The sequence below is a fragment of the Schistocerca cancellata genome, chromosome 2, assembly GCF_023864275.1.
Source record: "Schistocerca cancellata isolate TAMUIC-IGC-003103 chromosome 2, iqSchCanc2.1, whole genome shotgun sequence".
NCBI classification, from domain to species: Eukaryota; Metazoa; Arthropoda; class Insecta; order Orthoptera; family Acrididae; genus Schistocerca; species Schistocerca cancellata.
The window spans coordinates 179,151,438-179,177,727 of NC_064627.1; positions in this window are offsets into that span (position 1 = coordinate 179,151,438).

Here is a 26,290-nt window from a genome sequence, read left to right on the forward strand (position 1 = left end):
CCTTAGGATTCTTCCAATGAATCTCAGTCTGGCATCTGATTTACCGACGATCAACATTATATGATCATTCCATTTTAAATCACTCCTAGTGCGTACTCCCAGATAATTTATGGAATTAACTGCTTCCAGTTGCTGACCTGCTATTTTGTAGCTAAATGATAAAGGATCTATCTTTCTGTGTATTCGCAGCACATTACACTTGTCTACATTGAGATTCAATTGCCATTCCCTGCACCATGCGTCAATTCGCTGCAGATCCTCTTGCATTTCAGTACAATTTTCCATTGTTACAACCTCTCGATACACCACAGCATCATCTGCAAAAAGCCTCAGTGAACTTCCGATGTCATCCACCAGGTCATTTATGTGTATTGTGAATAGCAACGGTCCTATGACACTTCCCTGCGGCACACCTGAAATCACTCTTACTTCGAAGGACTTCTCTCCATTGACAATGACATGCTGCGTCCTGTTATCTAGGAACTCCTCAATCCAATCACACAATTGGCCTGATAGTCCATATCCTCTTACTTTGTTCATTAAACGACTGTTGGGAACTGTATCGAACGCCTTGCGGAAGTCAAGAAACACGGCATCTACATGTGAACCCGTGTCTATGGCCCTCTGAGTCTCGTGGACGAATAGCGCGAGCTGGGTTTCACATGACCGTCTTTTTCGAAACCCAGGCTGATTCCTACAGAGTAGATTTCTAGCCTCCAGAAAAGTCATTATACTCGAACACAGTACGTGTTCCAAAATTCTACAACTGATCGCCGTTAGAGATATAGGTCTATAGTTCTGCACATCTGTTCGACGTCCCTTCTTGAAAACGGGGATGACCTGTGCCCTTTTCCAATCCTTTGGAACGCTACGCTCTTCTAGAGACCTACGGTACACCGCTGCAAGAAGGGGGGCAAGTTCCTTCGCGTACTCTGTGTAAAATTGAACTGGTATCCCATCAGGTCCAGAGGCCTTTCCTCTTTTGAGCGATTTTAATTGTTTCTCTATCTCTCTGTCGTCTATTTCGATATCTACCATTTTGTCATCTGTGCGACAATCTAGAGAAGGAACTACTGTGCAATCTTCCTCTGTGAAACAACTTTGGAAAAAGACATTTAGTATTTCGGCCTTTAGTCTGTCATCCTCTGATTCAGTACCATTTTGGTCACAGAGTGTCTGGACATTTTGTTTTGATCCACCTACCGCTTTGACATAAGACCAAAATTTCTTAGGATTTTCTGCCAGGTCAGTACATAGAACTTTACTTTCGAATTCATTGAACGCCTCTCGCATAGCCCTCCTCACACTACATTTCGCTTCGCGTAATTTTTGTTTGTCTGCAAGGCTTTGGCTATGTTTATGTTTGCTGTGAAGTTCCCTTTGCTTCCGCAGCAGTTTTCTAACTCGGCTGTTGTACCACGGTGGCTCTTTTCCATCTCTCACGATCTTGCTTGGCACATACTCATCTAACGCATTATGTAGGACGGTTTTGAACTTTGTCCACTGATCCTCAACACTATCTGTACTTGAGACAAAACTTTTGTGTTGAGCCAACAGGTACTCTGAAATCTGCTTTTTGTCACTTTTTCTAAACCGAAAAATCTTCCCACCCTTTTTAATATTCCTATTTACGGCTGAAATCATCGATGCCGTAACCACTTTATGATCGCTGATTCCCTGTTCTGCGTTAACTTTTTCAAATAGTTCGGGTCTGTTTGTCACCAGAAGGTCTAATATGTTATCGCCACGAGTCGGTTCTCTGTTTAACTGCTCAAGGTAGTTTTCAGATAAAGCACTTAAAAAAATTTCACTGGATTCTTTGTCCCTGCCACCCTTTATGAACGTCTGAGTCTCCCAGTCTATATCCGGCAAATTAAAATCTCCACCCAGAACTATAACATGGTGGGGAAATCTACTCGAAATATTTTCCAAATCATTCTTCAGGTGCTCAGCCACAACAGCTGCTGAGCCAGGGGGCCTATAGAGACATCCAATTACCATGTCTGAGCCTGCTTTAACCGTGACCTTCACCCAAATCATTTCACATTTCGGATCTCCGTCAATTTCCTTCGATACTATTGCACTTCTTATCGCTATAAACACGCCTCCCCCTTCACTGTCCAGCCTGTCTCTGCGGTATACATTCCAATCTGAGTTTAGGATTTCATTACTGTTTACGTCTGGTTTCAGCCAACTTTCTGTCCCTAGTACTATATGGGCGTTGTGGCCGTTTATTAATGAGAGCAGTTCTGGGACCTTTCTGTAGACGCTCCTGCAGTTTACTATTAGCACATTAATATTGTTATTTCCTGTTGCATTTTGCCTACTCCTACCTTGCCGCGTCTCAGGAGGCGTCTTGTCGGGCCTAGGGAGGGGATTTTCTCTAACCTAAAAAACCCCCATGTGCACTCCACACGTACTCCGCTACCCTTGTAGCCGCTTTCGGCGTGTAGTGCACGCCTGACCTATTCAGGGGGACCCTACATTTCTCCACCCGATAGCGGAGGTAGAGACATTTGCACCCCAGATCTCCGCATAATCGTCTGAGCCTCTGGTTTAAGCCTTCCACTCGGCTCCAAACCAGAGGACCGCGATCGGTTCTGGGAACGATACTACAAATAGTTAGCTCTGATTTCACCCCGCGAGCGAGACTTTCCGCCTTCACCAATTCCGCCAACCGCCTGTACGAACTGAGGATGACCTCTGAACCCAGACGGCAGGAGTCATTGGTGCCGACATGAGCAACAATTTGCAGTCGGGTGCACCCAGTGCTCTTTATCGCCGCCGGTAGGGCCTCCTCCACATCTCGGATGAGACCCCCCGGCAAGCAGACAGAGTGAACACTGGCCTTCTTCCCCGACCTTCCCGCTATTTCCCTAAGGGGCTCCATCACCCGCCTAACGTTGGAGCTCCCAATAACTAATAAACCCCTCCCCCCGTGTGCCTGCTCGGACCTTGCTGAAGGAGCAGCCACATGTCCACTCACAGGCAGAGCGGGCGATGCCACACGGCCAGCCTCCACATTGACCCTCCGCCTCGTGCGCCGCGAACGCCGCTGAACCCGCCACTCCCCTTGGGGAGAGGGTGGCCCAACCGCGCCCAGTACCCGCGAAGATGTCTCGACAGCAAGGACAGTGGGTGAAGCATGTAACACCTGGGGTGTACCTTGCGACGCACCAGACTCCCCACTGCCGCTACACTCCGAGGTAGCAGCCTGAAGACGGCTGACCGCGGCCATCAACACGCTCAGCTGTTCGCGAACAGTGGCCAGCTCCTCCTGCGTCCGTACACAGCAGTCACACATCCTATCCATCCTAAGGAATCAATTTACTGAAGAAAGTTAATCAACCTTTAACTAGTCTGCTAATTCACTAAAGGCGGCTGTTTATTCACTAAACTGTGGTTGCTAGCCACTTCTTGTAGAAAACAATGAAAATAGCACTACCTGTCTCTGGACTGTATTGAAAACAAACACTAGCACTACTGGCACTATGGTTGACTAAAGGGACTCTCTCTGACTGTATTCAAAACAAACACGAAATCAATGGAACTATTCATAGCACTCGACAATTAAAGCTTCCTAAAAGCAAAAACACACGGAAGAAGAAGTGACAAGTAAGAAAAATACAGTTAATACTTTTAAATTAAGGTAGGTCGCTGCACAGCAGACGTGAAGCAGACGGCAATTACGACGACACTCAATCGGGAACGCCCCATTTTTCTTGCGTATAAGGATTCTACGCAAAAAATACGTACGGCTTACTCAAACCATCCCTTCCCATACGTTTAGACGGCGCTGCGATTGACAAGTACCAAATGTCCCTATTTTTGCATGTAAGAACCGACGCATTTGATTCTACATTTCGTTTAAGATATAAATGCAAACCTTTGCGTTCAAAAAGGTTTGTATTTATGTTCTAAATTTACTTTAGTGTTGCAAATGTTCTTTAGAATACAAATAATATGTCTAGAGATTGACATTTCTAGCACATAGGCTATTTGTATGGGAACGTAGCTTTTTGCTCTCTACGGGGCTGATAGTGCTGTGCCACTAAACAAATATTGTTTGATTTCGGTGGCCACCGTCGAAACCCGCAATCAGGGTGACTGGTTTCGGTGTGTGTTTCGATCCAGCCGTCCTATCTCTCGCGCTGGCCGCTACTCGGCTGCCGGCGGAATAAAAACCACAGCCACTGTAATAAGGTAAAATGTTCATGAAGTGATAGTGATACGTGCACCTGCCTTGGATACTCGCCGAAATCAAGCACCCCAATGGTGAGAGGCTAGGGGACTCAACGAAACGAAGCATCCTGATGAAAAAATAGAACTATTACATTCATGTAGATGTTCAAAAATGGTTCAAATGGCTCTGAGCACTATGGGACTTAACTTCTAAGGCCATCAGTCCCCTAGAACTTAGAACTACTTAAACCTAACTAACCTAAGGACATGACACACATCCATGCCGAAGGCAGGATTCGAACCTGCGATCGTAGCGGTCGTGCGGCTCCAGACTGTAGTGCCTAGATCCGCTCGGCCACTGTACTTGTTCCTGTGTCATACTAATCGTAGGTTCTATCGAGAAATCGGAAAAGCTAACCATATTGTTCTGTACATCAAATTTTCAACACTAAAGTAAATTTGTAACATAAATAACAACCACCGGAACAGCAAGATTTAGATTTACATCGTGAATGAGGATGTAGAATCAAACGCGTCGGTTACTACGAAGGCTATTCGCAAAGTGAGGAACGATCGGTCGCGAAATGGAAACCACTGTGAAAATCCGACGAGGCTTTCCACAGAAGTTTTGGGCAGTGTCTCTAGTATGTCCGTCGATAGCGTCAAGACGCTCTTTTCAGTTGTGAACGCACTGTGAGCTAGCAAAGATGCCTGGAACAGCCACGTAGGAGGGCCCACTGACAGGCTTCGCCTTAATGCATGCAGCCCACTTAACACAACTGCCACGAACTTTCTTCTTCATGGCAATTCTCAGCCGCCATCTGCAGGGGCAGTGAAGACGCTGCTGCAGCCTTTTCGATGGTAAGTGTTCGATCACCCACAACACAGCCGTAACTGGCTCATCCTGAGTATCATCTCTGTTGACATGAAGCGCTGGATACGAACACAACACTTGGGCACAGGCTACGCGCTATAGACCAGTGTAGAGGATTATTGGAAAGCGCAGGCGGCTGCCTTCTATGACGATGCTGCTGGAAATTTGGTGTAACGCTCCGACAAATGTCTAAGTCGTAGTGGCGACTACGTAGAGAAGTAACTGGAAGGTATAGCTAAGTCTTGCAAATAAAATGTTTCTGATTTTCACTGTAGTTTCCATTTCGCGACTGATCGTTCCTTACTTTCCGAACAACCCTCGTAATTGCAAAAACAGGCACGCTTGGTTTCTGTCGATTACGACCCGCTATCTGCTACTAATGGGAGACAATCGTTTGAGTAAACCGTATGTAGTTCTTGGTGTAGAAACCTAACATGTAGTAAAAACGGAGCGTTCGAATTTCAAAATACGAATTTCACCCAGTCCACGCAAGAGGAGTGGTTAGGAGGCAGCCAGTTGTAGTACAGACACATGTCCTCTTTACAAATATTCGTTTTCAAAATATTTTGTCGTATGAAGTTTAAACTAACGCCATGTATAAATTTCAGTAGTAGGAAGACGTTTCTGGTAGTACTTGTCAGGTGTATAGCCTTGTCTGGCAGTGGAATGTGGACACGACAAACGTTACGGGCAGAAAGAGGAAGAGAGTTTTTCAAATATAGCGCTACAGAAGAATGCTAAAGGCTAGAAGGTCAAATTGGATAACTACATACGAGGTAGTGAATCTAACTGATATAAAAGATATTTGTGACAGGACTTTATTGAAAGAAATGATCAGCCGATAGAACACATTTTGAGCCATTACGGAATAGTCAAGACATACTCAGGTATTTCTTCTTGTAATGAGAGCCAATGTTTGATGCAGTACAGTTCTTATTTCCAGGACTATCATCTTTTTCTGTGCTCGTGCGCTCTTTATACCCACCCTTCTTCGTCCTTCATGTTAAGCTTGGCTTCCATGGTATAATAATTCCTTAAGCTTGTCTGCTTCGTTGTCCTCGGTTTTTATGCTGTCGCTAATCTCACCTCTGGTATTCACCATTAGTATCGCCTTCCTTTGGTTTATTCTGAAGCCACAGTGTGTGCTTATCATGAAGTTTTTTCTATGTAACGGATTCCGCAATCCTTCCTCTCTTTAGACTAGGGTAGTACTGTCATAGCGAGTCTCATCATTCATTTTCTGGCTCTTTGAATTCAAATACCATGCCATGGTATTTGAATCTAAAGGCTGACACTGAATTACCGGTACAACCAACTTAATTTGGAACGATCACATGGATCAAGCAAACTGAATACTGCGTTGTATTGGCAGAATACGTAGAAGAGGCAACATATCTACTAAAAAGACTTTCTATACTCCTGTTACCCGTCCTATGTTAAAGTCTTGTTATGCAGTATGGAATCCTTAACAGATAGGATTGACGAAGGCGTACAAAGAAGGGCAGTTCGTTTTGTATTATCTCGAAATAGTGGAGAGAGTTTCACGGATATGATTAGCGCATTGGGGTGACAGTTAGTAAAACAAAGTCCTCTCTCGTTGCGGCGAGATGTTTTCACGAAATTGCAATCACCAACGTTCTCCTCTGAATGCGAAACTGATTTATTGTCACTAAAACTGAGTATTCATTTTCCTCACAAGGTGTCAAAGTGTGGAATGGTTGAGAAATAGTGTGAAGGTGGTTCGGTGAACACACTGTCAGGTACATAAATGTACTGCAGGGCAGTCATGCACACTTAGAAGTCTATAACGTGTTTGTAAGTCAATAAATTCTATGAATGTGCGTTGATTTTCCTTGAATTTTCCTTCCAGTTTCTAGAGGAACATCGGAAAGTCCTCTTTGGCACCTTTACCATGCGTAAAGACAAACTGATCGTCTTCTGACAAACGTTCAACTGCTTAAGAATTATAACTGAAATATATCAAACATAGGCCTTAAGAGAGGAAATTTCTGAGAATGTACGTCTGGAGCACAGCATAGTACAGAAGTGAATCATGGACAGTGTAAAAGGCTGATAGGAAGAGAATCGAAGCGTTTGACATGAGGTACTTGGAGGACTGTTAAAATTAAGTGGAGTGATATGATAAGAAACGAAAAAGTTCAGATGGCTCTGAGCACTACGGGACTTAACATCTGAGGTAATCAGTCTCCTAGAACTTAGAACTACTTAAATCTAACTAACCTAAGGACTTCACACACATCCATGCCCAAGGCAGGATTCGAACCTGCGACGTAGCGGTCGCGCGGTTCCAGATTGAGACGCCTAGAACCGCTCGGCCACCCCGGCCGGCCATGCAAAAGTCGTCCACAGAATCGGCCGAGAAAGAAATGTATAGAAAGTACTAAGTAGCGGAGGGGACAAGAAAAGACATTTCACAGCGTATCTGGGAATAACTTTCGTGACTTTTATTCAAAATGCAAACAGTGTCTGGGTTCCAACCCAGGATCCCTGATGTACTGATTATAGTCAAAATCTTACCCTGGACCGCAGGGAGCCGCAAAGTGCAAAGACTGTATGGGATGCCAGTGGCCGGACCGTGTGGCCGAGCGGTTCTAGGCGCTTCAGTCTGGAACCGCTCGACCGCTAGGGTCACAGATTCGAATCCTGCCTCGGGCATGGATGTGTGTGATGTCCTTAGGTTAGTTTGGTTTAAGTAGTTCTAAGTTCTAGAGGACTGATGACCTCAAATGTTAACTCCCATAGTGCTCAGACCCATTTGAATCATTTTTTTATGCCAGTAGCTGCCATAATTAAACAGGGTTATTTAGCTGCTTCTGCCAATAAGTTCTAAGCAATATCCAATGGCATCAAAAACCAAGACACGGAATTTTCATATTAGTTCGCTTGGCACATGCAAACTATTAGTCCTACAGTATAAATGAGCAGGCCCTTTCTGTAGGAAATTTAAATTTGTTAAATTTTCTATTGGTATACGTTTTTGCTGGAGGCCAGTGTTTTAGAGTTATTCAAGAACAACGTGTTTGAAGGTCAGTTTCGTTAACTTTTTCTTGAATATTTCAGAAATTACTGCCTCTATCTCCCATGTATGCCAGTACAAAATTTAACTGCATTACATTTTCTACAAATAAAGTCCTGTTCATTTTTACTGTGAGGCTAACAGTCTGAAGGTAATGAGTGAGAGAATACGAAAATCCTAAGTGTAGTATTTGAAAGCGTGGCAGGTTGTATAAAACCCGTATGCAGGGGCTACTGAATCACCATGTATATGCAACAAATAATTCAGGAGATTAGTTGTAAGTGCTAAGTGCTGAAATGAAGAGGTTGAGTCGGGAGAGGAACATGTGGCAGGTCGCATAAAACTAGCCTCAACACGTATGTCTCTTTCTCCTCGGAAAAAAAAATTCGCTTAATCGAACCGTCAAGTTTGTCAGCCGGTCCCACGCCCCCATCAGACTGCGCAGCCGTACAGTGGAAAGAAGCCGGTCTCCTGGTTCAGTGGGAAGGACGCGGTTTTCCTGGCGCCGGTCCTATTGGCGCCAGCTCTCGTTATTTGGAGAGAGTCGTATCTACCGAGGGGCAGGCCGTGTTTGTCCTCGCCGGCGTGTTATCGTTATGCGGCCGGCGGAGACGGAGGGACCAAAGTAGGTCGCCGAGAAACGCCTCGAGTGTTGGCACTGTCGCTGGAGGCTCGCCCTGCTTATTTCGCGGTCCCTGCGGAGGCGAATTTGCGGCTGCAGATGGAGTTGTTTGTGTTCCAGGGGCTGCAACGACGTTCAGAGCACTCCGTCAGTAGCAACATTATCTCACGGTACCTACAGTGGAACACATACCTGGGCGTTTTCATGATTATGAGCATTGTCAACAGCACACACTGTCGAGAGTAACTACATGGAAACACTATGTTGTAATTTTTTCTCCCTGTAGTCTTCAATTCCAAGGTTGGTTCGATGCAGCTTTCCGCGCTAGTCTGTTATTGTTGTTGTTGTTGTTGTTTCTGCTGCTGCTGTTCCTGTTGTTGTCGTCTACAGATCGAAGACTCGTTTGATGCAGCTCTCCATGTTACTATACCCTGTGCTATCTCCTGATAACTGCAGCAACCTCTATACTTCTGAATCTGCTTAAAGCATTCATCTCTTTGTCTCCTTCCACAGTTTTACCCACAAAACTTCCCTCCAACACTAAATTGGTGATCCCTTGATATCTCAGTATATGTCCTACCAACCAATCCCTTCTTCTAGTCAGATTGCGTCACAAACCTTTATCACCCCAACTCTGTTCAGTACCTTCTCAGTAAGTACATGATCTACTCATCTAATTTTCATCATTCTTTTGTATCAGCACATTTAAAAACCATCTAATCTCTTCCTGTCTGAACTGTTCACCGTCTATGTTTCACTTCCATACCCGGCTACACTCCATATAAATACTTCCAGAAGTGACTCCCTAATATTGAAATCTATATCGATGTAAAGAAAATTTCTCTTCTTCCGAAAGGCTTTCCTTGCCGTTGCCACTCTATATTACCCTTCTACTGCGGCCATCATTAGTTGTTTTGCTGCCTAAATAGCAAAACTTTTATTATTTGAAGTTTCTCGCTTTCTAACCTAGATCCTCAGCATGGTCTGATTTTATTTGACTACATTTCATTCTGCTTTTTTTCCTCTTTTTGATTTTCATTTCACAGCCTCCTCTCAAGACACTGTCCTCTCCGTTCAGCTGCTCTTCCAAGTCGTTTGCTATCTTTGACACAATCAGTGTGTCATCGACAATCTTCAAAATTACTTTTCTGCTCCCTGAACTTTAATTCCGGCTCCAAATTTTTCTTTGGTTTCCTTTACTGCTTGCACAATATACTGATTGAATAACGTCGGGGATAGGCTACAATCCTGTCTCGCTTCTTTCTCAACCACTGCTTCCCATTCATGCCCCTCGACCCTTATACCTACTGTCTGGATCCTGTAAAAGTTTTTTATAACGTTTCGATCCCTGTATTCAACTCCTCTACGTTCAGAATTTTAAAGAGAGTACACCGGTGGAAGGTATCAAAAGCTTTCTCTAAGTCTGCAATGCTATAAACGTATGTTTGCCTTTCCTTACCCTATCCTCTAAAATAAGTAGTAGGGTCAGTACTGCTTCGAGTGTTCCTATATTTCCCTGGAATCCAAACTGATCTTCCATGAACTTGGTTTCTACCAGTTTTTCCATCCTTCTGTAACTAGTTCGTCTTAGTATTTTGAAAATATGACTTGTTTATTCACAGTGCAGTAAGATTCTAATCTGTGAGCGTCTTTTTTGAGGGGAATTGGAATTATTATAACCTTGTTGAGGTCTGAGGGTAGTGTCTCATACATCTTGCACACCAGATGCAAGAGTTTGGTCAAGGCTGCCTATCCAAAGGCTATGAGTAGTTCTGACGGAATATCGCCTACTCTCTCCCGTCCAATATTATTCACGTCTGTATAACCCTGCATCCATTTGAACTCGCTTACTGTTGTCAAGCTCCTGTCTCCCTCTTCAATTTTTACACACTTACTTCCATTACAGACTGACTATTCCTTGATACCTCAGAATGTGCCCCATAAATCGATCCCTCCTTACATTTCTGTTCTTCCCAGTCCGATTCAGAACTATCAATCTACTCTTTGCCATTATTTGTAGCAATACATTCCAAATGCTGTTCTCCGACTGTCTGAAGGGTTTATCCTCCGCATTTCACTACGATCTACGGCTGCACTCCAGGTAACTACTTTCAAAACGCCTCCAGACCGCCCCAGAGTTAATTCACAAAACTCTACACGTTGTTATCGACAGCATGAAGACATTGTACGAAATGAATCCTAGCTGGAATGAAACACAAACTTCGCCTCAAACCACTCGTGATGGATACATGAGGAATGGCTTGGTTTCGGCTGGCAGGACGAAATCACTTCTTTAGAATGTATGCAGAACTCTTCTGAGTACCCTTATTTAACTACATGAGCCACTCTCGATGACTAATTGCCAGCGCGTCCTTTATACAGGCGCCAGAGTTCACTTCACCCTCTAGCCGAGAGGGCCTCACGTCGCACGTTCTCTTCCATTACAGACTAGTTAAGGCAATAATTCGATATATCGTAATTTTCATTTTTTATTTGTTTTCTTTCTTTTTGTTGTTTCAGTAATCGGAGTATTCTGAGCTGTCTGACGCTTCTTTATCTCAGAATAGCACTTGAAACCTAGTCTTCAATTATTTATAGAACGTATTCCGATTTCTGTCTTCCCCACGACGGTACCTCCGGTACCATAGAGTTCACTATTTGATGTCTTAACGCCTGTGTGTTGCTCTGCCCCTTTTTTCTTGTCAGTGCTTTCTATATGCCCCTACCTTCGCCGATTCTACAGAGAACCTTATCTTGTCAGCTCATTTAATTTTCAACATTTTTCTACAGCACTATATCTAAGACTTTTTGATTGTCTTGCTATCCGTTTCTTCTACAGTGCATGATTAAGTACCGTTCAATGCTGTGCTCCAGACGTACATTCTCAGAAATTTCTTTCTGAGATTAAGGACGTCACTAGTAGAATTTTTTGGCCAGGGATGCAGTCTTACCTTCATTTACTTCGTGACCATCCATTTGGACGTTACGTTAACTCTTATCTTATTTACGCTGCTCCCTATAACTTTAATCTATCTTCGATTTACTTTCAGTCCATATTCTGTACTCATTAGATTGTTCATTGCACTGAACACGTTCTGCTGTTCTTCATTTTCACTGAGAATAGAAACGTCAGCAGTGAACCTGATCATTCATATCTTTTCATATTGAATTGTAGTCCCTCTCTTCAACCTTCCTTTTATTTCCGTCATTGCTTCTGCGATGCTTGGATTTAACAGTTGGGGCAAAAGACAACATTTCTGTACCCTCTTTAAGATCATTTCTTTTCCGGTCTTCCTTGTTCTTACTTGTACGTCTTTCAGTTCTCAGAATTTCAAACATCTTGCACTATTTTACACTGTCGAGCGCTTTTTGTAAGTTGCAAAAATACTGTGACAGTATCTCGATTTTGTTTTCAGTTTTTCTTCCATTATGAAGCGCTACGTTAGAGATGCCTCTCTCGTGCCTTTACCTTTCCTAAAACCGAACTGATCGGCATCTAATAGATCCTCAATTTTCTTTTCCATTCTTCTGTATATTATTCTTGTCAGTAACTTGAATGTTGTTAAGCTGATTATGCGATGGTGCACGCATTTATATGATCTTATGCCCGCCAGAATAGTGTGAATGATATCGTTCTGAAAGCCATATGGTACGTCGCCAATGGGCTGGCCGCTGTGGCCGAGCGGTTCTAGGCGCTTCAGTCAGGAACCACGCGACTGCTACGGTCGCAGGTGCGAATCCTGTCTCGGGCATGGATGTGTGTGATGTCCTTAGGTTATTTAGGTTTAATTAGTTCTAAGTCTAGGGGACTGATGTCCTCAGGTGTTAAGTCCCATGGTGCTCAGAGCAATTTGAACCATTTGACATTAAACGCCATAAAAACTGAGATACGTGAAAAGCTTTCGTATCATGCGTGAAGTTTAAGATTATGGCTTCACTGTTACTAGCGCTATTCGCAACAAATTTTGAAGACGGTACTCAGATATGTCGCTGAATGTACCTACAAAATTATGTCATTCAGTAACACAGTGTTAAGGAGATATGACGTCACAAACTTTATGAAGGTCAACTTTTTTTTATTGGGATGCTGTAGTTTGGTACTTATTTTCTGATAGCGGCTATCGAGACGAATCCAAAGATGTGTAACAGGGAGGTCTTTGAAGGTCAACGAAGGTCAAAAAGGTGGCATGAACGTCCATTTACAGAAGGTGTTCGAAGTAACAACCACTAGCATTAATGCAGTGCTGCAATCTTCTGATCATGGATTGAGTGGTATTGCTTATCACATCGGCACTTATGGAAGCACATGCTCTGACAATTCTTTCTCGCATATCTTCGGGTGTAGTTGCAACGTCTTTATAAACATTGTCTTTTACGAATGCCCACAAGAAAAAATCCACAGGTGTCAAGTCTAGCGAACGAGCCGGCCACGACGTATCTCCTCCGTGTCCAGTCAAAAGATTTAGGAATTGTCTCTGCAACTTATTTCTAGCCATCAGCGAAAAATGTGCCGGACACCCGTCGTGTTAATACCATATACTATTCCTTGTTCCTAAACGTATTTCTTCCAATAAGAGACCTAATGTTTCTAGCAGGAATTTGGTGTACTTCCTACCATTAAGATTTCCTTCGATGGGATAGGGGCCTATTATTCTGTCCTCCAGGATTCCACACTATACATTCACCGACCACGGTTTTTGGTGTGCAACTTGCCGCAGCCAGCAATGATTTTCAATTGCCCAATAATGCATGTTATGCAAATTAACATTCCCATGGTTCGTGAATGTAGCCTCGTCAGTAAATAAAATTAAATTAATAAATGTGCCATCCCTCTGAATCTGAAGTTGAGCCCATCGGCAGAATTCAGTACGACGCATACAATCCGTAGCAGATAATTCTTGGTGGAGACTGATGTGGTATGGATGATATTTATGGCGATGCAGATCACAAACAACACTACTCTGGCTTATGCCAGATTCCCTTGCGATTTGACGCGAACAAACACAATGATCTCGAACCACAGTGGCAAAAGTACCAAATTCCGTTTCCTGGTTAGTAACTTTCTTTTGCCGGATATGTTTCCGATGCGTTAAAGTTCCAGTTGTTCTTAATTTATCATACACATATTTAAATGTACGACGTGTAGGGTGAGTATGTTGAGGATATCTTTCAGCGTATAAGTCTCTAGCTCTCACTGAGTTTCGTTGGCATTCTCCGTAAATGACAAGCATATCGACTTGTTCTTCGAAGGAATGTATCATTCACATGATCTTGATTCGACGATACTAGTCCTACCGTTCCTGTTAGTGTTGCATTACGAAACGGACGAATGATGTTTACATGTCAATGGCACGTTATATGGCTAAGCCGTAATCGGCGAACGTTTGCTATTTGCTCGATATACGAGAGAGAATTGTCAGAGCATGTGCGTCGACAAGTGCTGCAGTAATCAGGAATATCACTCAACCCATGATAAGAAGATTGCAGCACTGCATTGATACCAATAATCATCACTTCGAACACCTTCTGTAAATGGACGTTCATGCCAAGTTTTTGACCTTCGTTGACATTGAAAGACCTTACTGTTACACATCATTGGCTTCGTCTCGATAGCCACTATAATACCAAACTACAGCATCCCATTAAAAAAAATAAAAAAAAGACTTGGCCTTCACATCTCTGACGCGACTCCACCTAGTAACAAAAAGCCACCGTCATATTATGGCCCCCGTTGTCCCATGCAACACTGGTCCCACAAACGTTTCAGCTCCTATCATACATTCGGAGTTATTCTAGGTGGCAACAGTTAGTGACTCACCCTGTATACGGATGTAGAAGAAATCGGATGAAGATTTCTGATCCGTTGTGTGTGTTTTCAATGGCTATGTTGGTGGACTGTGAGCGTCTGGTTGGCCTCCCGATCCTGCCATTACAGACGTGGTAGACAGTCGTGTTAGCGGCTGACCTGCCCCCGGCTGCGCTCCGCTGCAAAGCGCGCCAGTCCGTAATGAGTGTGCCGACCAGCGTCAGTAATAACACTGACCCGGACCGGCAAATTAGCGCCGTGTTTGCGCATAGCTAATTGGCATCTTTTTGCGCGGTACATTTAGTGTCAGCCGATCCTGTGTGGAATCCAATAAAGCCGCTAGCTCGTGTGTGACTCGCTGCAAAAGGTTTTCCCGGTCGGTTCGCAGCTCTGGGAGGAGCCAGCTGCATCCACACCAGTCATTCCGTTCACACATTGAGTCCGCATGTGAGTTTTAAGAGGAAGACTGCAAAATCAGTGTAAAGGAGCAGGTGCATCGTAGAAACGTACATAGAGCAGATGTTACAGTTACACAATAGCAAACTGAGAAACGTTAACTGTCACTGTTGGAAGGATTCCAGGCTGTTACGCAGTGGTCAGATGAAATTCTTGTTAATCCCAACGTTTAGATGCCACTGAAGGAGGGCATCTCCAATGGCTGTTGCAAATTTTCCGGAAGTCCAGCGCACAATCTGTCTCGCAACTGATTGAAGTAGAATTCCGTTACCACGTACTCCATCGTAGAGATGTGAAGCCAGATGTTTTGAAAACTCTAGTTCAATTTACCTTTAAAAGTTGCTGTCGTTCACTATTGTTAGCACCCCATGGTCAAAGAGCGGTACGTATTTTCTTCAGCTCTGGATCCCAGATGCAATAGATGCTCCTCCTGCTGATTAAAATTATTGGGGCTTTTAGTGATTTCTGTGGCCTCTCTGTGTGGCTTTTCACAGTATCCATTTGTGGTTGCCATTAACTGAATCATACTGAATCGAATACTGTGGTTTCCTGGCTGCAAATCATGATCCGCAACAGCTGTTTCTCCCCTTCACTCAGCTGTAGTTTTCTGGTCTACCCCGACCTTTTTCAGTAGTTCCCACCTGTAAATCGTACACAACTACACGTTATCCTGGAATTTCTCGCGTTTTCCAACTATTTTCGAGCATTCTTGGCCGACTTGAGTTGTTCTGACTTTCGGATGGGTTTGTAGCTTCCTGATTGCATGTAAGGCGGCAGGAAGTTCGAACGCATGCCACTAAAAGGTGTCGACGCAGTCAGTGCGGGCAATGAAGTACCTTAAAATTAAAATTTCACACTTAATGCTGGATTTTAACTGCATGAATAGCGAAAATGTGGTTAGGTTGCTTCGTAAGAGACATGCAGCCACTGGTTGGTAGCTCTGTAATTGTTCAGTACTGAGGAAATTGGATAATTCATTAATTCGTTTGTCTCAGTTGCAATGTTCTGCTGCAGCTGTTACTGGCTACGGGTTGGAACTCCCATTATCAAACCATAAACCTTGATATTAACCGTAACTACTCATACAATGTGGTGCCAAAAGTAACGAATAGCTTTTGTACAGCAATGTGTACTGTGGGTAACAAGTACCCTCATTAATCTTATCCTGTGCGTCTACTGCAACTGACTGACACATTTATTGCCCACAGTATACTTTACTGTATAGAAGCTGTTCGTGCGTTTTGGTGCCATATTGCATAAATCATTACGGTTAATAGTTAGGAGAGTGGTTTGAGAATGGGCGTGTCAGACCGAAACCTGTAACCACTGCAGCAGAAGTTTACGAAGGCTGTTCAATAAAGAATTATCATAATTTTTTTATGGTCATAATTTCTTGCGCTAAAATTTATCTTATGATATTCTGTTAGCTTAATGTCCAACAAACATGCCGTAGTAACGAAACTTCCTGGCAGATTAAAACTGTGTGCCCGACCGAGACTCGAACTCGGGACCTTTGCCTTTTGCGGGCAAGTGCTCTACCATCTGAGCTACCGAAGCACGACTCACGCCCGGTACTCACAGCTTTACTTCTGCCAGTACCTCGTCTCCTACCTTCCAAACTTTACAGAAGCTCTCCTGCGAACCTTGCAGAACTGCAGAAACATGCCGTAGTATTTTCATTTTTGGGCTCCTGGTTCCCACCTGTGAGAGGCAGACAAGTTCAGAGATGTTCAGTTTCGCCTACCGCTACAATGGAGGTAACAACCGAGGAACAATATGCGGCTTTGAAACTCTGCTTTCGTCCCAAGAAATCTTCAGCTAAGGCCTATATAGTGATACAGGAAACCAATAAACAATCTTTTCATCCCTACAGCACAGCTCGAAGGTGGTTTAAAATGTTTAAAGAGCGGAGACGATCAATTTCAAAGGAAGGTGGACCCGGTGCTCCAGTTACTGCTCTTACGGAAGAAAACATCATCACTGCTGCTGTCATTGTGAGAGAGGATCGACGAATTACATTAACATCACTTTCTGAAATACTGAACATTTCATTGGGTGCCACCCACGCAATGGTGACAGAAAAGTTACACATGACACGTGTTTGTGTGCGATGGGTTCCAAGACTGTCGATTCCCGAAGAAAAGGACATTCGCATGCAGGGCAGGTCTGCATTCAGTTAAAGTTGATGTTAGAGGACGATCCGTAGTTTCTTTCAAATTTAATCACTGCTGATGAAACTTGCCTACATCATTTTCATCCTGAGAGCAAACAGCAAAGCTCAGTGTGGAAATTTCCTTTATTTATTTGTTTTGTGTATTATCCTACGGCTAGGGCCCCCCATCGGGCAGACCGTTCGCCGGGTGCCGGTCTTTCAATTTGACGCCACTTCGGCGACCTGCAGTCGATCAGGATGAAAGGATGATGATGAGGACAGCACAACATCCAGTCCCTCGGGTGGGGGGGGGGGCGAAAATAATTTTTCGACCTAGCCGGGAATCGAACCCAGGCCCAGAGGATTGACAATTCGTCACGCTGACCATTTTTTTTTAATTCATTTTGTTCGATATTGTTCGTTGCGTTTGGTCTGGGCGGACGTCACAAGACATCCGTTCAAGTTCATCTTTCATTCTTTGACTCAGTTTTTTTATTACAGAGAGCACGCAGCCCTCTGACCGAACACGCTGAGCTACCGTGCCGGCTCATTCTTTGCTATTCATCGAATGGTTAATCAGCATGTTGTACCTGCAAACACATCAGTAACTGGATAGTACTAATGGGGTGTCCTCAAAACATTTCAAGTCCACATCAGACGCAAAAGACCACATTTCCGTGAAGTAGGCTGGATGCTGCAGCACGATAATGCGATGCCGCATATTGACATTGTTGTTGCAAAATATCTTGCAAAAATTGATCGAGCGGCTACTCAGAAACCACACATCACGCGGGTAAATGCCAAACGACGCTACGCTCGGTGTAAGGAGCTTAAACATTGTACTATTGAACAGTGGAAAAACGTTGTGTGGAGTGACGAATCACTTTACATAATGTGGCGATCCGATGGCAGGGTGTGGGTATGACGAACGCCCGGTGAACGTCATCTGCAGCGTGTGTAGTGCTAACAGTAAAATTTGGAGGCGGTGGTGTTTTCATGGAGGGGGCGTGCACCCCTTGTTGTTATGCGTGGCACCATCACAGCAATGGACTACATCGATGTTTTGAGCACCTTCTTGGTTCCCACTATTGATGAGCAATTCGGGGATGGCGAATGCATCTTTCAACAAGCTCCAGCAGCTGTTCATAATGCACTGCCTGTGGAGGAGTGGTTACACGTCAATAACATCCCTGCAATGGACTGGCCTGCACAAATGTCCTGACCTGAATCCTATAGAACACCTTTGGGATGTTCTGGACGCCGACTTCGTGCCAGGCCTCACCGACCGACATCGATACCTCTCCTCAGTGCAGCACTCCGTGAAGAATGGGCTGCCTTTCCCCAAGAGACCTCCCAGCACCTGATCGAACATATGTCTGCGAGAGTGGAAGCTGTCATCAAGACTAAGGGTGGGCCAACACCATTTGAGTTTTCAGTTAGGTCATTCTTTATTGAAAAGCCCTCGTGTATCAATGCAGATGAGACGAACGAAATAAAGAATTATCCCATTTTCCTCTTCTCATTTTCTGCGAAATATCAGAAAAGCAAAGTTTTCTAAAGGTTTCAAATTATGTGTATCGTTTGCTGAAAGTCGCTGAATTCTCCCGTTCTTAAATACCAGACTGATATATTCTGGATAAATTGCATGCCGTTACGCATACTCAGAACATACTCACTCATATACACAGGTTCTAACTTTAATAGCTGACTTGGCTGTGTCAAACTTTTAACGTGTGATTATACCTCCTAGATACTTTGAATAAGCGTTGCGGTACTGTAACTCACGGTGTGCAAATTACATAGACTATAATCACCCAGAGTTGGACAACAAGAGCACTTGGTGTCTTGGATCAAACTGTACACAACTTCAAACCTCTACGAAGGTCTTCTTCGCTGCTCACAAAATAATGAAAGGTAAACAGTTTATCGCTTACCTATTTTCGTTGTTCACGCAGTATAACTTCATTATCAGTCATGAGGTTTTCATTTATTATTTCGCAGACGATATCAATATATAGTAATGAGTTTACCTGCAAAATTACACTGAATCGCCAAAGAAATTGGTCTAGCCATGCGTATGCAAATACAGAGATACGTAAACAGGTAGAATACGGCGCTGCGGTCGGCAACGCCTATGTAAGACAACAAGTGTCTGGTGCAGTTGTTAGATCGGTTACTGCTGCTACAACAGCAGGTTATTAAGATTTAAGTGAATTTGAACGTGCGGCACAGCAGCTCAGACGTAGCGATGAAGTGGGGGCTTTCCCGTACGACCATTTTACGAGTGTACCGCGAATATCAGGAATCCGGTAAATCATTAAATCTCCGATATCGCTTCGGCCGGAAAAAGATTCTGCAAGACGGCATCAACGACGACTGAAGTAAATCGTTCACCGTGACAGAAGTGCAACCGTTCCGCAAATTGCTACGGATTTCTTTATTGGGCCATCAACAAGTGTCAGCGTGCGAACAATTCAACGAAACATCGTCGATGTGCGCTTTCGGAGCCGAAGTCTCACTCGTGACCCTTTATGACTGCACGGCACAAAACTTTACACCTCCCTGGGCCCATCAACATCAACATTAGACTGCTTATGACTGGAAATATGTTGCCTGATCGGAAGAGTCTCGTTTAAAATTGTATCGAGCAGATGTACGTGTAGGAGTATATAGACAATCTCATGAATCCATGGCCTCTGCATGTCAGCAGGGGACTGTTCTGGCTGGTGGCGGCTCTGTAATTGTGTGGGGCGTGTGCAGTTGCAGTGATATGGAACCCATTATACTGCAACATACGACTCTAACAGGTGATCTTCTCCGACCATCTACATCCATTCATGTCCATTGTGTATTCCGACAGACTTGGGCAAATCCAGCAGGACAATGCAACATCCCACACACCCAGAAATGCTACAGACAGGCTCCAGAAACACTCTTCTGGGTTTCAACACTTCCGGTGAGCACCTGATTCCCTAGACATGGACATTATTGATCATATATGGGATGCCTTGCAACGTAGGGTTCAGAAGTGATCTCTACCCGTCCTACTCTTACGAGTTTATGGACAGTCCTGCGGGATTCACGGTGTCAGTTTCCTCCAGCACTACCTCAGACGTTAGTCGAGTCCATGCCACGCCGTGTTGCGGCATTTCTACGTGCTCGTGGGGACCCTACACGATATTACGCAGGTGTACCAGTTTCTTTGTCTCTTCAATGTATATCTCTGTGCGACACGCACTTCGTGAGATATGACATCATAAAGGTAGAGATAAATGAGAAACTAGGTTACCTTACAACGGGGCTACTTTATACATGTGATTTCGATATTTTAAGGAATTGGGTTAACCATGGTGGAGGGAGTTTGCTAGTAATATCATAACGCACTAACATATTACCGTAAGATACGTAGTTGTAATTTGCTAACACATTAGCAAAATATAACTCGGTGGCGTCATTGTTTCTTTGAGCAGTTTGAAATTTGTATTAATGTATGAATAATACTTGCTACAGCATCTAGACAGCATCTCGTAAGCCAATGCCAGAAAATAAATGAACAAAATAACTAAAAATATTTTATTGCACCGTAGGGATAATATTGCCAGAATCATAACCATATGCAGTATTATCTTTAAAATTCTCAAAACATATAATTAGACCTCAGTTAGTGACCCATTAACGCAAAGCAGAGTGCTACAAAGGCAGGGATTCGAGAGTGAAAGTTCAGTCATTCTGTTGATCCCCTTTCGTTGCAAGCAGCAGAATGTGAGGTCGTGTGGAGGTTGGTACTTTTTCCTTAGTCTCAGTTCACTGATCCCATAAGAGCTGTACACTGTAGACACCATGCCCTCAATCCGCTGCCACATGGAGCAAACCGGCTCCTGAACTCTTAAGAGAGGATACTAGATGTTTGAAAAAGGTTACTCTACACAAACATGTTATCTATTCTGCGGAATGTGTGTGGAAAATTTTCCAGATGCTTTCTGATACTGTATATTCTGTAATACGCTACTGGAAAGTATATATACTGAATATACGGTTTGGTGCAGCTCCGCCTCAGAGGTTTTAACTAAAAATCGCACCTGGGAATACACTTTTCTACATCCATAAAAATTACATAAATGCTATTTGAGATACAGTACAATGCCTGCCAGAAGGTACTTTGTACCAATATTATTAATTTTCTTTTGTATACCATTTGCATATTTAGAGAGGGTCAAATTGCTTGGACGCCTCTGTACGTGTCGTAATCTGTTCTCCCTTTCCCTCACGATTCCTGCGTGAGTTATACGTTGGTGGCAGAATAATGGCCGGACAGTGCTCTTCAAAGATAATTTCTTTAAATTTACGCTACATGCATTACTGAGAATTACGTCGCCTTTCTTCCGAGGATTCAATTTAAGATCCCCGAGACTTTTTGTTACATTTTCATGCCAGTATTTCTGATCTGTCCCCATTTTAGCAACACATCTGTGAAATCGTTCGACGTCTGTTGTCATACCTACTTGACAGAGTTCAGATCAAATTTTTAAGAAAATTTATAACGACTCTATTACGTATATTACTCAGTTCAGTTAAATGGTATTATCTGTCATTAACTTCCATAAGTAAGTTTGGTAACGTGCGTAAGTTAACTTTCATCGGTGCGGAGTAATGTTGTAATGAGCCGTTTGTTAGCACGAACATTAGTACAGTCTCAGAACTGCTCTTCGGCATTTATTTCTTGCATGCATTTCCATCAGATTTTATAGTATATTTAAACCATAATAAGTGATAACCCATCAGTAATTAGCGTAGTCTTGTTTGGTACTATCATGCCCTACATTTATCCCAAAGTAGAGCATACAAAAATCTTGTGCATACCCTCAGGTTTTGAGCACGGCACTGTATGCCAGTGAGACATGGGCTGTGGGGAAACCGGAACAAAGATCACCGAAGCATTTGAGATGTGGTGCTACAGAAGAATGTTGAAAATTATACTGATACTGTAAAGAATGAGCAGGTTCTCTGCCGAAACGGCGAAGACGAAGGGACAGGATTACAGGACATCTTTTAAGACAACAGCGAGTAACTTTCATGGTACTAAAGAAAGCTGTTGAGGGTAAAAACTGTAGGAGAAAACATAAATTGGAATACATCTACCAAATGACTGAGGATGTAGGTTGCAATTGCTACGCTGAGCTGAAAAGATTCGTACAAGAAAGGAACTCGTGGCGGCCTACACCGAACCAATCAGAAGACTGATGACTCAAAACAAGTGCCGTTATCAACATCACATAGTTTTTATACACTCATGAGCCGAAACACTGTGATTGCTAAACACCATTTTATAAGTGTAACAGATACAACAGTGTCTATGAATGGAAAACATTTTAATTATATTCCGCGCTATGGAAAGTCTTTTCAAAATCTACGAACGTATCGTGTGTGTCACTTGTTTTCCGCAAATCTACCCTACATTACTGTGCTGAAATTTCCTCTTAAGGACTTAAATATCATGAAACACCAAATCGAGCGTTCTCGAATATTATTGTGGTCTTCAGTCCAGAGACTGGTTTGATGCAGCTCTCCATGCTACTTTACCTTGTGCAAGCTTCTTCACCTCCCAGTGCCTACTGCCACCTACATCCTTCTGAATCTGTTTAGTGTATTCATCTCTTGGTGTCCCTCCACAATTTTTACCCTCCACGCTGCCCTCCAATACTAAATTGGTGATCCCTTGACGCCTCAGAATATTTCCTACCAACCGATCCCTTCTTCTAGTCAAGTTGTGCCACAAATTTCTCTTCTTCTCAATTTTATTCAATACATTCTCATTAGTTATGTGATCTATCCATCTAATCTTCAGCATTCTTCTGTAGCGCCACATTTCGAAAGCTTCTATTCTCTTCTTGTCTAAACTATTTATCGTCCACGTTTCACTTCCATACATGGCTACACTCTATACAAATACTTTCAGAAACGACTTCCTGACACATAAACCTATACTCGATGTTAAATTTTATATCCTCTCTACGTCGACCATCATCAGTTCTTTTGTTCTTCAAATAGCAAAACTCATTTGCTAGTTTAAGCGTCTCATTTCCTAATCTAATACCCGCAGCATCACCCGATTTAATTCGATTACATTCCATTATCCTCGTTTTGCTTTTGTTGATGTTCATCTTATATCCTCCTTTCAAGACACTGTCCATTCCGTTCAGCTGCTGTTCCAGGTGCTTTGCTGTACAATGTCATCGGCGAACCTCGAAGTTTTTATTTCATCTCCATGGATTTTAATTCCAACTCTGAATTTTTCTTTTGTTTCCTTCACTGCTTGCTCATTATACAGACTGAATAACGTCGGGGAGAGGCTACAACCCTGTCTCGCTCCCTCCCAACCACTGCTTCCATTTCATGTCCCTCAACTCTTATAACTGCCATCTGGTTTCTGTACAAATTGCAAATAGCCTTTCGCTCCCTGTATTTTACCCCTGCCCCCTTCAGAATTTGAAATTATAATTTTCCCTTCAATTCTTCGATGAAATACTCTTGCAAGTATCCTTAACAGAAATGTTTTTAAGCTGTTTGCGTCTGAAATTTCAATACCACGAATTGCTAATTATTGCAGGTATCTTCGGTAAATTGGCGAAATTAAACAAGAACAACACGCAGTGACGTACAAAGCAGTGGCTCAGCATATTAAAAGCATGCACATCACGCAAGTGCTCGCCTGGCCACAAGCGTGCGGTATTAACTGATTTACAAGCAGAGAGACAAGGCTGCATAATGCACGTACCGGACAAAGGGACGTGTACCGTAGAGGCGGGATATCTCTGTCGTGATAGTATTCTGCGCGGTTGTGGAGTAATTTAATTCCGCGGGCACTCGCTGCAAGCTGTTAGTGGGACGGAGAGAAGCTGTTTAAGTGTATGTGCGTGCGTGTGTGCGTGTGTGTGTGTGTGTGTGTGTGTGTGTGTGTGTGTCTGTGTGTGTGTGTTTCACACTCTCGCATCACGGTCAAGCGAGTACCCGCTGGCTGCGAGACTGGGCAGACACCGTTTGTGCGTATGCGCTCGCCTCACTGCCCAGACGCGCCGCCAAAGTAAACGTTGCACTTGTAATTTTCACCCCTACTTCCTCCTTTTTGAAAAAAAATTAAAAAGTGCTGGTGCAGCAGTTTCCACTGCAAAAGCCAGTGAGAGGGAACTGAGACGAAACTCTGCGTGTGTGACGTTGCTGTACTCGCCGCAAGACTTATGTGCGGTTCGCTTTAATTCCACGGCTGAAACACTGGAATATCCCAGCGTTTTACGAGAAGAGAGGAACCTCCATCACTCACGAGTTCAAACGCTGTGACGCTACACTGTAATGCTCGTCCACTAAATTGGTGACTACATCACATGGTAGCGATGTGAATTAATAAAAAATGGGGTTAGGTAATGGAGGCGGATGGAAGTAAAACAGATCTTCAACTGATTTGGGATGACCCAGTAATTTTCTGGCACTGGCAGCTCCAGTGGTAGTACCGGTATCAGTATTGTTGCAAAACACTACTAATTTTTCAGTCTACTTCCCTTGACTGCTGCGACTGGCTGCATTTTTAGACAATATACGCTGAAGCGGCAAAGAAACTGGTATAGGCATGCGTATTCAAATACATAGATATGTAAACAGACAGAACACCGCGCTGCGGTCGGCAACGATTATGTAAGACAAAAAGCGTCTGGCGCAGTTAGATCGGCTACTGCTGTTACAATGGCACGTTATCAGCATTCAAGTGAGTTTGAACGTGGTGTTACAGTCGGCATACGAGCGAGGTAGCGATGAAGTGGGGATTTTCCTATACGATCATTTCACGAGTGTGCCGTGAATATCAGGAATCCGGTAAAACATCAAGTCTTCGATATCGTTGCGGCCGTAAAAAGATCCTGCAAGAACGGGCCCAACGACAACGTGACAGTAGTAGAACTCTTCCGCAAATTGCTGCAGATGTCAATACTGGGCCATCAGCAAGTGCCAGCGTGCGAACCAGTCAACGAAATATCATCGATATGGGCTTTCGGAGCCGAAGGCCCACTCATGTACCCTTCATGTCTGTACGACACAAAGCCTCGTCTGGGCCCGTCAACACCGACATTCGACTGTTAATGACTGGAAAAATGTTAGCTGGTCGGGCGAGTCTCGTTTTGAATCGTATCGAGCGGATGGGCGTGTACGGGAACGGAGACAACCTAATGAAACCATGGACCTTCCATGTCAGGAGGGGACCGTTCAAGCTGGAGAACGATCTGTAATAGCGTGGGGCGTATGCAGTTGGAGTGATATAGGATCCCTGATGCGTCTAGATACGAATCTAGCAGGTGACTCGTACGTAAGCATCTTGTCTTCATCACCTGCGCCCATTCATGTCAATTGTGCATTTCGGCGCACTAGGGCAATTGTAGCAGGACAACACGAGACCCCATAAGTCCAGAATTGCTACGGTGTGTCTCCAGCAACACTCTTCTGAATTTAAACACTTCCGCTGGCCACCAAGTTCCACAGACATTAACATTGTTGACCGTATCTCGGATGGCTTCCAACGTGCTTTCAGAAGAGATCTCTAGCCCGTCCTACTCTTACGGATCTGTGTACAGCCCCGCAGGAATCATGATGTCAGTTCCCTCCAGCACTACTTCAGACATTATTCGAGGTCATGCCACGTCATGTTGCGGCACTTCTGCGTGCTCCCGGTGTCCTTGCACGATATTAGGCAGGCGTGCCAGTTTCTTTGGCTCTTCGGTGTATTTTGTGTCAGTCAATCTTAATACTTTCCCTTGCTTCGGAAGATATATCAAAGAGCCTACAGATAAAGGAAATGGCAGTCACTGCACAAAATGATTTCTATTAACTTTGCAGGGGGGTATATCCATTTTAATGATCATGAAACATCATTTTAGCTTCTAATATTGTCTCTACTGTTCCTTTATAGGCTCAGTTGTCGCTTGCCAAGTTTTTAACACCGTATGAAGGACTGAACGAATATTCAGGGGGGTGAGAAAGAATTAGGTAACATCAGGAACACAACACATTACCATGATGTAAGAAGTATGTTGATATTCAATACTGGTCCTATAGGATTATGGAGATAATCTTGTAACATTCTCACTACAAAATAATGACAAGTTCAGATAACGATGATG